Consider the following 17,437-nt stretch of genomic DNA (forward strand, 5'->3'; position numbering starts at 1 on the left):
ATTTTAAGTTTGAAATGTCATAAAAATCCAAATAAAATGTCCTAAATTTCTCTTCGGAATTTTTTTTTTCACTAATCCAAACATCTCATCACATTCTGTGAATGATAGAGAAGCGAAGGGAGTGCAATATCGCTTCCTCTTCGCTTCGTAACGAGTCATTGCCCCCTCTCTCCACAGCTTAACACTGAGAATGTAATCTGTTTCAACAGTGACATTATTTGTTGATTTACTTGAGTCCGAATGTTTTTTTTTCTTCTTTCCTTTTCAGAAGCGTCCGAACTGCATCTTTTTATTATTACAGAGGTTACTGGCCTTCGAAATGCAATTTCTGGCGGTGTATCCCGTCTTCAATCACATCGTTGACACTTTTGGGGAAAGCAACAGCTTAAACGTCGTTTATCATTATGTAATGAAATGAAAAATAGAACAAATAGGGTGACTTGTGGTTAGAATAAAGAATTGAAAAAAGGAAGAAAGAAGAAAATTTATCTAATAATTCCGAACTATTCCAAACGAAACGTTTGAAAATTAGGAGGAGGATAGAAATATGTTCGCGTTCCGGAGGGAGGTGAGGTGTGGAAAGAGGTGGCTGGCATCGCTCCAGACACGTTATATTTAGTAGATTTAACTACAGCAGACCTTGGAGACTGGTACTGTACTATCGAACGATGCCTTAACGCAAGGTTTTACACTACTCTCGGTTTGTACAAATTTTCTACGGCCTTGTCACGTGCGAAGCCGACGAACAACTGCTATCAATCTCGATTATTTGCTAGATGCGCTTGATATGACTCGATAAACAGTCCGACGACCCCCAAAGAAAAAAGAAAAGTATCAGAGTTATTTATAATCGTTCAACGATGAGTAAAATATCAGATATCGGTGGAATTTACACATATCCCAATTTTTAAATTCAGCATCGCCTGCATGAAAAGTGACAACACGTGAATATAAGATTACAGCGCCATCTAATATCCAGAAAGAACATTATTCGAATCTGTTCCAGTCAATGAATGGATTCGAACCAGAATTTTTTGTTATAGACTAATCAGATTTTTAAGTTAACAACTGAAGACTTTGAAAATATAGAAATTAAAATAAATTTCGCTAACACACACACACAAAACCAACGGATTTTACTAAGCACATCAAATGCACAAATATGGAAAATCAAATACAGAACAGAGAAAGCGAAGTGGAACGCAATTAAATCGATAGAATATGTGAGAAATATTAATAAATGAAAATATCGGGTGAACAGGTCCAGTTTTTTTAACCTGTTCTAGAATTAAAATGTCAATGTTTCGACATCGACAAAGTCTAAGTGATTTATTGCCATTAATCAATCATTTCAATTAAATATCACATAAATACGTTGGGTTAATGACTTTCATATCGCATCACGTTGCCTTTAAAAACAAAATACAATACTTTAACGTTTTACACTTGACTGAGTACAGTTTGAAACAGTACAGGTGTTCACTTACGTACAAACGACACCGAACTATCTAGCATAACAGATGGTCGCGTACATGCAAGTTTCGAATAAAGTATTAAAAAAAACATGAATATTTTGATAGTAAATAAGCCTAAAGTCGGTTTTAAAACGAAGAGAATTGAAACATTTGTTTCGGTATTCTCCGTTTTAACAAAAAGGCAGTAGGTTTGTCTATCAGTTCAGTAAGTGATAATCTTTAACATTAGATATATCGGTCAATGATTTAAAGGGGAGCGGCGTCTCCCTTTCCTGTTTTTGAGATGAGTCATGTTTATTCTCAAAACAAAACTAAGAATCTCACAATAAGAATGCAGTATTATGCGGCCACGTGCGATTATTAGTTATATGCGATTTTTAACACGAATGCATTTAGAATGTTTGCAGCAACATCCTTTAGGACTTAGGCGTTTATGATAATTTAAATGGCAAACTCTTTATAAATAACTAAGCAGGGAAAGGTGCAATTTTTGTAAACGAGGATAGAATGGAGTAACTGTGCCTGTGGGAAACGACACAATAACGAGCCATCTATTGTGTGAGAGGTTGGCGCCAGTGAAACCAGGACACCATCTGGTGGGTGCCGAATTGACTGCATAATAATTCGTAATCTAACGACTGTGTTGTAAAAAATCATCCCGTAAACAGTAGCCTTATTTCTGATTAAAAAAACAAATAAAACTACCGAAAGTAATGTGTGGCTAGAAGACATACGGAAGAGGAAAAAAATCGAATATATTAAATGCCCCCATCTAGCATTCGGAGTCTGAGGTCATTACAACCAAGTATAAATCAAAATAGATCCGATACATAGTCACGCAAGAAGACAATAATAGTTCTGCAACAAGAGTGTACCGCATTTATATTCTTTCTATTCTCAGATAAGGATAAAAAAAAACAATTTCAATAAAGAGAAATCAGAGTCGGGAATGTAACTTTGCTAATTTTCGAGTTATTGCTTTGATTAAATGGTTTAATTAATAATCGAATCGTGATCTAGAAATAAGTCATTCCGCACATGAAATATTTCGAAAACATCAAAATGACTTATCAGGAGATAAGTCTTTATAGTAATTTATTTTCATTCTGAGAAGTGAGAAGGCAAACAAATGTTAAAACTTTTCGCGTTTGGATTGAACGGAAAGAAATTTAGCTCAATTTCTAAAGAATTACGTGATGTGATTAGATATGAGTCTAGAAAAATTATACAAAAATCGTCCTAGTAACGAAAGATTCGATACGAATATATTTTGATAACGTCATATATTAAAATCGATGACGAATACGAAGTGTGTAATGTTTCCGCACTTCTTTGTTCATTACGTATAAATGAAGTACTTCCGGCTCTTCAAACAATCATGCTTTAATTCACGGATATCTGAACAATACTAATAGTAACATTTTATAAATTATAGTCGCAAATTTCCTATCTGAACAAGGTCAAATCGGAAAAATAAATTGCTAAAAGCGTAATAAGTTATTTTCGTTTAGCGTCCATAAATAAATACGGTAAAATTACCTGTGTTAGAAAATTTAATCAATACATTTTTTTTTAATATTCACCCGCTTATAACAAAATCTTTCGATGGAAAATATTGTATAATACCAATTTTCAATAATAATAATAAACAGAGACTATATTGTTTATATTACGACTGTCGAATGTTTACAAACAATTAGCAATAAATGATAAAAATGATACAAGTGTTCCCAAAAAATCAAGTTTTAAGAACCAGTTATATCCAGTTTAGATAAATCGTGTTTGATATGAAGATAATCCATAAAACAAGGAAAATTTCATTTTTAATTAATAGTCTAAGATTGTTTTTTAATTAGCAAACTACATATTTTTTATTGATATATTCAAATGTGATATAAATTCGTTTCTCATACATTTTACTGTAAAATTCAGGGAAGAGAATATTTTTACTGTCATCAAAATTGCAATTTCATTCGCTTCGGTTAAATTTTTTAAACAGTTTTTTGGGGAGGGAATTTATATTCTAACGTGAACACACACAAGAAAGTGCTCAAAGTCAAAAAAAATTCCTGAAAATTATGACTACATTTTTACTGTAGCACAAAATATTAAATGATGATGAAAGTTTGTATTTAAGTAGTAGATGTCATTAAAGCTTTTTTAACATAAAACCTCACGAAGCACTATTAAATTTATAAAAAAAAAATTCACTATTTTCAACTTTTATTTGAAATATCAGTTTCCTTTATCCTTTAATAATTAGAAAAAGTTTTGGCAGCTGAATTTTACTTCAGAAGGAAATGTTAAGTGCCATAATGGAAATGATTTGAAAACTTTTGTTCAATGAACATAATAACTACAAAAATAACTGAAATCTTTAAATACAATATAATGCCAGGGAAGATATGTTAGAATATAGTACCATCATATTTCATATAAAATCGAATCAAAATTTATATTCGAACATAAATATTGAAATTTTGTTCGATAAATTTAAGTAAAGTGATAAATACGTCATTAAATTCGAATATTTATCATCAATTTTAATCCAATACTGAGTAGGAAACTATCGTCGTTATTGTTCTTTTTGCTTTCTTTTTCAAATCATAACAACCCAGTCCTCCTACTCACCAATTACTATTATTAACGTTCCGTTTTACCGCTGCGACACATTTCTGACCTAGAGGCAATTTTTGATCATATTTAATCTTTGCCCCACTTATCAGTAACCTTGTTAAACTTCTTGCCCAATATTAAACAACGTTAAGAGAGACTCACTTCTGAGATCTCTGCAAACTGTGCTATTCGCCATCTGAAGCGTTTGTCGTCTTTCCAGTTCGAGTTTTTTTTTTTAAATTATAATTATTATTTAGCTACTTTAAAATTAGCTCATTTCAAATTTTTCACGTATCGTTATCATTTACAAATGTGTAATTTTTCCTCCCAAAAATTAAGTTTTAGCCAATTTTCCGAATCTATTGTAAAAGTTAAATTATATAAAATGTACATAAAATTTTCATATTTCAAATTCCTGTAGTTATAAATTTAAAAAATAATTTTAAAAGACAAATTTCTGTTATTAAAAGTAATGATTTTCTAGTTTGAAAAATGGTTATATAAATATTTTCATAATAATTTTTAAATAAAACAGAATTCTTTAACATAAACTCAAGTTATAAAATTACATTAGTCGATCTTCATGGGTATTAAATTCATTGAGAGTTATAAATAATTGATTGATTGAACATTTAAATAACAATATCTTATCCACATCAAATTCAAAAATAGCGCTGATAAGTCAATCCAGATATATTTCGTTATTAATTTACTTTCATTATCCAAAAATCTATAATTTATCAAATACCCTTTAGAATTGAATCACGGGATAAACAGATTTTAAAACATCTGTTGTTTTGTCTGGATTTTCCAGTGTCTTTAAATTCGAGCGTAACGAACTTTGTTTTGTCAATTCTATAAAGGTCGAAATTTATAATAGAATCGGATACATCGACATTTGATTACGTTTTATTTCGAATATAATATATTAGGCTAGAACTTTCTGGTCGTATCATATTTCGGAATTGCTAGATATAATTAATGAAATTAAGGTGTGTCTGTTGTTCGTATTCCTATAGCCTATTCAAATTACGATTTCAACGAGTGGGCGTAAATATTTACATCCATAAAAATATTCTTAGAATTCGAACTGACGATACAAAAAATGTATCGAAATATATATATATATATATATATGTATTTTTTTTAATGTTTGGAAAAGTCTGATGCAAACTGTCAAGAGAAAACTAGTTTAAATTTAATCGATCTGCTAATTAATTTTCTTTTTAATTCATCAATTTTTAACCACTGGTATTTGTGACTTAAATATCTGGCATGCCAGATATTTAATAGAGGCAATTCATAAAAAGCATACTCTACTAAAACTTAAAGGCATTGTTTCATATAAGTTTATTACGCAACTAAAAGTAGTCGAACAAATATCCTGTTTCAGTTTTCAAGTAGATTACACGCTGCTGATTTATGGTACAGTTATTGATTTTAAAAAAACAACACATTAATCCAACGCTTTATTTAATTCAATTTCTTTTAAATAAATGAGACGGATAAGGCATACATTCGGGCAGTTAGAGAGATTTTTATTTAAATAATAACGATAATAATTAATAACATTTTAAGACTGTCTTATCATCAAAACAGTCGACTCGATTGGCTAACTTTAATGAAGAATTCGATGATGTTATGGTTAATTCTCATCCGGGATCAACGACAGCTGTAATAATAGGAATTCCTTTTAATTCTATACTTTTTAAAACAGCTTACGGAATTTAACTTTGTATTTTTATGAAGATTATCTCAAGATTTATAGTAATTCTCAGGACAAATTTTTACTTTTAAAAATAACGTGTGAAAATACTTAAGTATTAAATCACTATTATTCATAAAATGTTAAATATAAAAATAACTTATTATCCTGTGGTATGTACTTATATTAGTAGGCTATACAATATATTAATTTCGATAAATTTAAAATCTTTTCTTATATATCACCACACAAAATAATTTAGACACATGGCAACATGATCACTTTAATGAAAAAATATACCTGTTTGATAAGTATTTAATAAGAATTTGTAATTTCAATTGAAAAATGTCATTCCCCAAAGTGAACAAGTCATCAAAGTTCTCATTTTCATCACTGTATAACACATGTAAATAGTGAAAAAAAAAAAAAGCTTTATACCATCATAAGTAAATATCTTAAATATTTAATGTTTGAAAAACCAGTAACATATTTTGTAGAATAATTTAAATAATGCTGCATAAATTTGAATTTTACCTTGTTATTATCTTTAACTGAAAATAAATAATATTAGTATTTTTGTTTACAGAATTTAAATCTTCAAGGTTAAAATCGTTTGAGAATAATTAAACTGACGTTTTTATTTGTCTAACGATGCTAATGTAACTTTAAGTTCAGTAATTTAACTTTTATGATTACACTGATGGAAACAGGAAAAAAACCCTCATTTTAAGTCACAATAAAAAATAATCATCATTAACTATAATTCTGTTCAATAAGTTCGTTTTCGTTGTCATTAATTTGAAAACGAAAGTTATTTAAGCCTATTCTAGTTATTAATTAATGTAGGAGAAAATTCAGATACAATGAATTAAATGGATATTACTGTAATTACAGTAATTTTCTGAAACAGAATAAAAAAAATCGTAAAAAGAAAATTAATGATTTTATTACAAAAACTAAAAGAAATTTAATAATATATTTCCTATTATTTGTTAAAGTGTCTTTTAAGAATCAATAAATTAACTCATCTTGGCATTTAGAAGATGGCATCAATGAGAAAACAGGTTTTCAGATTATATTTTAGACTTTTGGACTATACACCATATAAAACTGATTAAAATTAAAACTGCACTTAAAAAAATATTTAAACTGAAAAAAAGGGCAGATATTAAATAACAAATGTTAAAATTTTACAGGTTACAAAAAATATATATATATAATTTTTTTTTTCCTCAAAAGAACTGATAGAAGGTGAAATTGTTTTCTAATCATTTTCCATAGATGATCTAAGTGAAAAGAATTTTTTTTTTATATTTTTCTAATTTTTATCATGTTCTATTGATAAAAATGTGATTTTTTTTCCAATAGCATTCTTGATTTTTTTTCTTATAAGGAGTTCAATTGTATTTAAACTTCTGTACTGTTTTACAGGCGCTTATCTTGTTAATATAATGTAAATTCGTAAACATTATAAAACATATTTTAAAATAAAATAAATAAATAATTACAATATTATGATAAATATTACGAAAATAAATAGATCAGAGAATTATTGTTTTTTCGTCTGGAATATTTAAAAATGAATATATACATATAGGCCTATATATATATATATACACGAGGATTGAAACTCCGTTAACTATTATAAAGCTGGAATTTTTACTTTATTAAACCTACGTTCAATCGATACTCTAGTATTTGATAGATTGTAGATTGTTTTGGTTATTTTAGTTCTATACAAGAAGTAATATACACTAGAGAATTTTATAACACAAAACAAAACAAAATTACATGTAAATCTCGAAAGAATAAATACATATAATTTAATCAAATAACTTTGTAAAAAAAAAACTTTTTAGTTAGGATATTTTTAAAATAGGATATTTCGTAGACAGCATACATTTGTTACGTTGATTGATTTGAAGCAGAAAATAAATAACAATAACAAAGGCATTCATATTTTTTAATTACAATGTGAATTTTTCCATCTTTAACGTATCAGTAAAATAAATATAGGTTGTTTTTTTAAATGATTAAATAGTTTCTTTTATATGATCGTAATTAAAAATGTTTATTAAATTTTTTACTTCTATTTTATGAGAATTAAGATAAGTGTAACACCAGTTTAATCCTCTAAAAAGTTACTCGACTATTTAAAGTACTTTAGAACACTGTAACTCCATTGAATTACTAAAGAATGCGATTCTCTACTACTTTGAGATTGTATTTTCCAATCAGTGGTTAAAAAAATCTGATGTGATCTAATAAAATAAGAATTTCTTTATCAATTTAATACATATTTTAAAATACAAGCACTACAGAACGTATACTACTAAATTATACATATAAGAATTTATGTAATAATTGTATACAGTGTATAATAAATGTATCTTTTAATGTATGAATTAACTCAGTTTTCTGAATGTTTTCTATATTGAAAGTCTACTACAATTTGATTTATAGAAAATATACATAAGTTAATTTAATTTTATATATAACATATTAAAAACTATTACAAATAAATTACAAAAAAAATTAATAATAAATAAAGAGAAATAAATAATAAAATTGTTGATATAAAGTAGGGAAAAACTAAAATATATTTTTACTATATAATGTAGAATATATAGAAAAATTATTGAATGCAAGATAAAAATTGTCTATCGGAATGACAACAATTGTGTTTGCATTGTAGATTGTATGTGATATGATATTCCACGAATACATACAAAATTTTGAAAATATGACTTCTGTATATTGGACAAATAATATTGAATTTTACATGAAAATTTTTTTTTGATTCCATAAAAAAAAGTTGTTTTAAATTTACAGTTGTTGTTATTGAAAGTTGTTTTTTTTAAGTTAAAACTTGTACGTATATCATACAAATTTAATTTAAAAGATATGTTTTTATAACAATATGGTTTCAATTAAAATAGATATACAAATATGATCTTAGTATCAGTAGTATAATTGAAATGAAATGTAAGAGTTAAATTTCAAAATGTTTTAAAACAGTGTTTTTTTTTTATAATGTATTCATATCTGAACTATGTTTTATCAACTTCAAAGCCAATATTTAAATTATTACTATTATTATTTATTGTTGAAACTGTGTTTAAAAAAATTACACAAGTAAAACTGAAGCTACTGTAAAATTGATCTTTATTAAATTGTTCAATTCACAAACGAACACAGAAACACTTTTAAAAGCATTTCAACAGACAAGTTATTTTTTAATTTATATTTCTCCATTTCTTATTCTTTAAAATGAAATTATAAATCATGTAGTTTCTTTAATATAAAAGTTAGGTGATAATTTATACAAATATATAGCTTAATAATCAATTGATTTCGATAATTCGATAAAATTAATGATTATCATCTTAACTGATTTTTGTTTGTTTAGTAATTCATAAATCTCATATTTTCAGAATGGAGTTATTGTAAAAGAGTCTCTTTCAATTGTCAAAGATTAAGTATTGATTCTAAACCGAGTCCATTTTAATCTGAATTTAAATCGGATTTAAAAGTTAGCATTATCGTAGTATTTCTTCTCTCTCATTTGCATTGATAGAATCCATTAAAACGACTGAAAAATCCATTTTTCAGATAAAATTGCATGGCATCACCAATTGAATCTGTTTTGTGTGCTAATGATAAATATTATAAATATAATACGATCTTTAATTTTAATGGAAGTAGTGAATTAATTGCCGAAAGGTTTTTTTTTATGTTTCCAGAAAGCTGCGAAGATTTAAATGAATTTAACGAACTGATTATTTAATACTAACTTTATTTTATGGAACCCGCTCTGGGGAACCGGAGATCGAATCCAGGAGAGCCATTTTTCATGGACAATCTGCCCAGATATAATATCCTACCGCCCTATTGCGTGACTGTTCGAACCCACAATTAGCACAAGGAAAGGGCACTCTTAATGCCCAAAGGGCAGAAAAAGATGAAAATGAAAATAAAACTTTAAAAATAAGTAATAAACTATGATTATCCTATTGACAGTAGTTGAAATTAGATAATGTTCGTCATCATTCATCTCGAATTAAGCCTGAAGAAACAGTTAAGATCGTAAGACCTGTTCTTATATACTGTAGTTTAAGGTGCTCTTGATATTTTCATCTCTTTGGACGTTCTCTGTCCTCCTTACTCTTTAACTGATGTTCTAATGTAAACTGATGTAGCCAATACTGGTCTATTCGCAAAATACTGTTTATTCACAGGCAATATGATCGTGTTTATTAATTCTATACTATTGTAAATTAAACTTCTTTTATTATTTTTTTTAAACTAAAATATTGCCTTATGTTAAGCTTTCCTTTTTCATTTGGGATTTAGGGGAGATCGGCATGTTAAGCTTTACTTAAATTTTGTGTAATAAATACAGCTGTAAACTGAAAAAAAAGCTTTGCATATTGTCTATTGGAATGTTACCTTACTATAGAACTGGTTAAAATCAGTTTGGAAATAAAAATAATTAAAATAATTACAACTTTACAAGAAGAGAGAAATTGANCATGCTTTCTGGTTTGAATCAGAAGTTTGTATATAGTTTCTGTTTCTAAGATTTCTGTATCTGGTCTCACCTTTCATCTATCTAACTCTGTTCTCAAGATTAAAGAAAGACAGACAGACTGATGACAGTGGAAATTTTTAGGTCTATAATTTTTTCAATTTGCAGCCCAATAATGTGTAATCTTGGGATTTTATTTGATAACAAAGTCAGTTATTAAGTTAGTATACAAACATGTTATGTAATTAAAATTAATTATAATAATAATAATAATCTTTATTTGTCGTAAAAGGCTTTCGCCTGTTACAAGGGCGTTTTATTTTAAAAAACGCATATTAATTTAACATCTCATATATTCTCGTCTTATCAACAATGATATAGACAAATATATATGAACTAGTACCCATCAAAACATTTGCTTAAAAAAATTAAGTTGCAAATAAAGAGAGAAAATAAATGTTTTTACATAGTTTATTAATATAAGACATTCAGTATGCAACATAAACAAGTTCAATAAATGAACTAAGAGCATCAGTGCATATATAAACTGTTTAGTAAAAGAACTGGTTTCGGTGTGCAGTGTTCAGGAAAAACCAGTTGCTTTCAGTGTCAGCAATAAACACACTGTGTTCAGACTTGGTTTTCCATCAGTGCAACAATATGGTTGCTCCCATATTACAAATTTCATTACAAAAAGTAGAAACTTGCTTTTGGATGAAGAACTATCTTAGACAATTGAAAATGATACCAATGTTATATAAATAATGTTGTATGATATTCTTTTTTTGTAGTAGTGGTGAAACATTGTAAGAGTTGCATTTCCAACAAGTTGAAAACAGACAATTAATTGTTCAATAATTCTTTGCTACATTTATGTCATTTACTATGCAATGAAAGAACAGGTAATGATACACAGAAGCTAATTTACAGTTAACAGGTATCCTTGCTTAATGCAAGATTTGATTAACATGCAAAATTAATTAAGGCAATCACTTTATATACAAGGCAGAAGTTTTAATTAACACAGCTTTACCAGCTGTCTTTACTTAAGGTAGATATATTTTTCTGGGCAAATAAGGTAATGGTGAATATGCTATTTTTGTGCTGAGGGCGATTTCTGACACAGATCTACAGTTTAAAATTATGATAGTTGAACATTTACATCTATGAATACTTTTTTGTTATGACATAAGTATGTGTGACATATTAAAATGACAAATTCACTATATAAAATATGATTGAATAGTAAAATTAAGCTTAAAATGAATTTAACTGTTCTTAAGTTTTCATTTAAATTTAAGGGAAGAAAGAAATTTTAAATTTCTTGGGGAAATTGTTTTCATTCTAGGAGAATCTGCTGATTGGGACTTGGCAACAGTGCACCGAGTGAGCTGTTCAATTTAATATATTACTGCTAATGTGATACCGTATTCTTGTTTAGAAACTTATTTTAAAACTTGACTTCACATTTAGTGTGCATAAAATTAAATTGAAATGTCTATAGATAAAATGCATATCAGGCATATTATGTAGACTTTTTAAGTTTTGTAAAAGATAAAACACTATGTAAACAGTAAAATATACTCTTAATTAATTTATATGGGAAAGATCGTCTAAAATGTTGAATGTGTCAGATGTGGTTTAAAGTTTTGTTCAGAAAATTTTGAACTAAAGGTTACTAAATGTACAGGGGACCTAAAAGCTGTTGAAGAAGAGTAATTTCAAGAAAAAAATTGTTAAAATTTTACAAATAACTCATGAACTCAACAAATCACGGCACGTTACAGACATGATTATGTTCCACATGAAGTGGGGAGAGGGAATCTGGATTGAATATAATTTTGTCTAAGGTAGGCAGCTCTAAGGTTTCATTTTATTTTTAATTTAATTATTTATTTTTATCATAAAAATCTTTTTACAAATGACAAAATCAAAATATTTATTAACCAAAAATTTGTTCTGGTGGGTTGTGATTGTTCAAGTCAGGTACCGAGGTACAGTACCACTGTATTTGATTAACACGATTTTGACATACATAGTAGCATCAAGGAATTAACTAATCGTGTTAATTAAGGGATACGTGTACTAAACTTGTCCCATTAGTACTTTAACAAATTGAAAATAGATTTTACCTTAGCATAGTCTGTACAGATAAATAAATACATACATTTGATTCTGTCTCTGGATAATTCAACAAAGACTATTATTAATAAACGTATGTCCATATATTCCTCATCTGTGACTTTGTTTCTTTGAAAAGAATTGAATAAACCTTTAAATACAATGTAAATACCTTTAGTTAATTTGCATGTAGAAATGAATATCCAAGTTGATATTTAATCAAATATAGTTTTTCATTTCTTTCACACAAAGAGTTTTTTTCACTTATGTCAGTCCTAACCAAAATTTAATTTACAGTAATTTTTCTATTAATAACAAAATTAAAAAATAATCTGAAATCAATAAAAATTAAAAACTAATTGAGAATGAATAAAAGAATGTCAACTTAAGAAGTTTATTTTCAGGAGGTTTATTTTTATAGTGGTTGAAAATAAGTTCAATAGCCAACATGACAAGAGAACAAAATTGGGCACATTTTTGCTTCTAATTACTTTAAATGAAGTTAAACAGTAAAATTGAAGCAATAGAGCTCATCTACATTAAATAAGCATCAAAATAATGTACAAAACATCCCTTCTCATTATTCACTATCAGCTTGAGGTAACCTTTAGAACGATTACTTCTTTACTAATTGTACTGTACACACAAATTCAGTTATAGTGTTAATTTGTTCCATGCCACACTTTTATGAAATTATTTTTAGTTTGAAAGAAATTCATAAAGTACTTTTACTTATAGGTTTTTCTCACACAATATTTTTATCAATTCCCTTAAAAAACATAAATGGGGTTTGAATGTACTATGAATATCTACAATATTTTGCCATACATAAACAAAAGTGGTCTTGTACATTTTTTTAGAAAGTGTTGCCATACAGAGTACACAATATGGAACAAAGTTACAGAAGGAAATTTTGTATGTTCAAAATGGCAACACTGTATCACATGGTATATCTGGTCAACCTGCCATTTTTTGTTTTTGTGAGAATGAAACATTGTGTGTGTTTGTATAGTAGTGCTTTTTCATTATTTTAAAGAGGGTAAGTTGTGATACTTTTGGCATATTTGTCTGTAATAAGTACTGTCTTATAACAGTAACATTTTCTTGTATAACTTAAAAATAGTCCTGAAAATACCAACGACAAATCACATAAGTAGGAGCCTTTGGTCTTTCCTAAGTTTGACACATGCTTTTTCTACATCCTACATCAAACCCTGAAATGTTTTATGTATCTACCATTTCAAATGGAGCGACAAAAAGGCAACTGACATGGGAGAAAGTGGGTTGTCCAACAAATAGAAGTTATATTTGTGACCACTGTCATTTATGGAACACAAACCAGTTTCTATTATTAGAACACATGCAGCGGCGTTACACGAGTGGAGTTCCGGATACAGAAATTTATCCGACTTTTGTAGAAAGGTCTTATCCGCTAGCACTTTCAGTATTGTAAAACTACCATCATCAGGTGGTACATAGAATACGATAGTTTAAGCTTTCCAAACAATATTCTGATGGTTTTTCAAAATTTCAATATCGAATATTTCGAACAATATTTCCGACGGTTCAGCTGATTATGGTTTTCGATTATTATTTAAAGGTTCTTACGTCATAGTATGTAGAAACTGTGCATAGCACTCTGCATTTCTAGTACCATACCGTGCAACTCCCCAACTTTCGAGCTCCTACAAATTTGGATAACAGCTTTCAAACAACTCAACCCAAGATAAAAATACTAGTGGCGTAGTAAACACTAGTATTGTGTTTTATTCCAAAGACACATGGCAAATTTGCCACGTGTCTTTGGAATAAAACACAATACTAGTGTTTACTACGCACAAATATAAAACAGGACACGGTTTCAAAAAACAAATAAAAATACTCCTTTATTGCTCATATGCTTATTTTACCTTGGTGCGCATACATGCATGAACTATGCTCTTTTATGGACATTTCTCACTATAATATTTATTATCATTTTTCAATGCGCTATGACATAAGAACCTTTAAATAATATTCGAAAACCATAATCAGCTGAACCATCAGAAATATTGTTCGAAATATTCGATATTGAAATTTTGAAAAACCATCAGAATATTATTCGGAAAGCTTAAACTATCGTATTCTATGTACCACCTGATGATGGTAGTTTTACAATACTGAAAGTGCTAGCAGATAAGACCTTTCTACAAAAGTCGGATAAATTTCCATATCCGAAACTCCACTCCTGTAATGCCACTGCACGTAAGTGTTCGAATAATAGTATACATCGGCATGAAGTGCAAACTTATTAAACCAGTTTCTAAAAAGTTTATTAAAATAATTAGAAAAAACTAGTTATAGTTTCTTACAGTCACTTTTAATAAAATTATAGTGCTTTCTTTTACTTTGTGTTTTTCTGTTACTTTTAAAATGGGTCTGATTTAGACAACCTTTTCCTCATATGGTGTTTTTGTACTTTCTTCTATAAATAATTTATTTGAAAAGTCTGTTGCATTATGAGTTAAACTGAGCTATGCAGACTATTAGAAAGCATATCAAATATCTCATTTTGTTAAAATTCAAATATAAATAATTTTAAATAAAAAATATACAGATTAGAAACAAAATGGGATCCCAGACTTTGGCCAATTTTCTCTACAGTCACAGTGGCAGATCCAGAAGTATTCAAAGGAGAGCTAACTCAAAAATTAAATAAATTTGAAAAATTAATAAGTACCTTTTACTAACACAAACAATTGTATTATGACTGGTTTGATAAATCATATATAAAATGTTTTTAAAAACATTTTGAAGATCAAACAAATAAATGTTAATTTTTTTTGTGTTGATGCTATTTTGTATCCATCACTGCACACAGACAGCACATCTTTAGTACCTATGGTTTAATTTGTGACAAGAAAAGAAGTAAACTAGATTCTAGTTTACTTCTTTTTTGAAGTTTTTTGAATTCTCATTTTCTTAAATAAAAATCTGTAGTAGGTAAGAAAGAACAATTATTTGTTAATCTATTGCAGTTGAGATAAGAGTTGGCTGCCTAAAAAAGAGTACAGGTATCCCTTCTTACAACATAGTTTTGCTCTAACATGGTTTGAAAATTGGGGTTATTGCTCCATACAACATGACTTCCAGTTTCACTCTAACATGGTTATGAAAATCCTCCATACAAAATTTCACAATATATCAATAAAAATATTCTAAAAAGAATCGATGGAGTCAGATAATCTATTTTTTTACCGTATTGTACTATTCATTAGTACACGGAAAACTGCTAGTTTTCCATTCGTTTCTGACTTTTGGAGGCTTAATAAGTCCCGAGTCCGTAGACTGGTATAAAAACTTAAAAAAGGTAAACAGGTTAACAAGGAAAATATACTTTTATTTTTATAAATATATACTNCATATTTTTATTTCCAAAATTCTGAAAATTTATACAGTATTTTAGAATACAAACAGTTTTAAATTGTTTTAGTAATAAACAAGTTTTGATCATATATTCTGTTTAGCATTGATCTAAAGTACTTTTAAAAAGTACACAAGTGAGAAAATTACTGCAGTAATAAAACATCTGAAATTAAATAGTTGTTAATATTATGATTAAGAAGTATAATTGAGATCTTTTGCTATTTTATTATATATGTAAAGTCCATAATATGAGAATGCAACAACAAAACAATAACTGTTTATATCAAATAGCAAGACAAACTAGAGGTGACCAATATTGCTTCATTTAATCTTTGTATTCAAATACCAAAGGTCAATATATTTCCATTTCTAATTATTGAAAAGATTTGATAATTTTTATTTCAAAACATTCATTAAAGCAGCTGAAAACAGATTTCTTCCATAGAAAATATTTAACTGAAAATTGAGAAAATTCACACATTTATATAAATCCCAAATATCTAATTAAAGTTTAAAATATTGATTTAATGGTAACACTTATATATTAAAAAGCTTAACACTAACAGATTGTTTTTACAATTGTAAATTTTTTAAATAAATTGATAAAAATTGATAAAAAAGTGATAAATTGGTAAATTTACAATTCCTCCTTTGCCACTATCCATTTCTTCATTTATATACTTTGAATAATCACTATACATTATATAAATTATGACTTTTTTTAAAATTTACATTCAGTGTTACAAATATCAGGGCTTTTGAAGAATTAGTCAACTTACATTTAAAATTAAATTTTCTTTGTAAGTTTGTTATAAAAGTCTATCATTATTGTAAATCAAAACCATTAATGTCTAAACATACATATAAAATTTTTCATTTGAACTAAACTTGATTTTATATATTATTAATTTTAATTTCTAAAACTTTATATATGGTATTTATCAAATATATAATAAATAATACAAATAATAAATCTGAAAAATAATATAAAATCTAACAAATCAATATTTTAAAATGCATTTGTATGTAATAAAGAAAGCACTTCATAAAGGTTTAATACAATAATAAAAATATTAAAAGTCTAATAAACTTACGAAAATTATTTCAATTATATTCATGATTGTTGTTTCAAAATTCGCAAAGTCTTTGTCAATTGAACTTCTAAATTTTGATAGCCTTTATTTACCTGTTTGAATCAATAAATATATTAAATATATTTTTAAAAAGTATAAAAATTTATTTTTATTAATAAAAAAAACAAATTCTAACAAATTTTTAAAAACAAGTTTTATGCTTGTCATTTATTATTGTTAAAATTTTACAAAAACAATAGCTACTGTATAATTGTATTCCAAATGCAATAAATTTTTTTAGAGTAATGATGAATCTCTCTCTCATTTAAGTGATATTCATTATTAAATTTTTCAACTGATTTCAAAAGAATCTTGATTTTTTTGTCAAAAACTCAAAGAAAGAAAACATTCATTCATTGTTTTAGGTTCATCTTTAAAGACTTACAAAATTCAAAAAATTTGCACAGGATTATTATTATTATTATTTTAATATTTATAAAACTTCTGAGGGTAA

General features: G+C 27.3%; 1 long non-coding RNA gene across 2 annotated transcripts in view; it reads right to left on the bottom strand.

Moving 5' to 3' along the window:
• Positions 1–4,582: 4,582 nt before the first annotated feature.
• The window catches only part of LOC111628985, a 33,487-nt gene continuing 20,632 nt past the window's right edge, over positions 4,583–17,437 (bottom strand). Inside the window, exons 2-3 of one of the 2 annotated variants that reach the window (XR_002757253.1) lie at positions 16,945–17,036; positions 4,583–5,763 (exon numbers count right to left, since the gene is read on the bottom strand). This is a non-coding gene — a long non-coding RNA (uncharacterized LOC111628985). Of the gene's footprint in view, positions 5,764–15,942; positions 16,307–16,944; positions 17,037–17,437 lie in introns of those variants that run through there. The other variant, XR_002757254.1, reaches the window with a different exon arrangement.

This window comes from Centruroides sculpturatus, unplaced genomic scaffold, assembly GCF_000671375.1.
Source record: "Centruroides sculpturatus isolate CEXI.00-Female unplaced genomic scaffold, Cexi_2.0 scaffold246, whole genome shotgun sequence".
Classification (NCBI taxonomy): Eukaryota; Metazoa; Arthropoda; class Arachnida; order Scorpiones; family Buthidae; genus Centruroides; species Centruroides sculpturatus.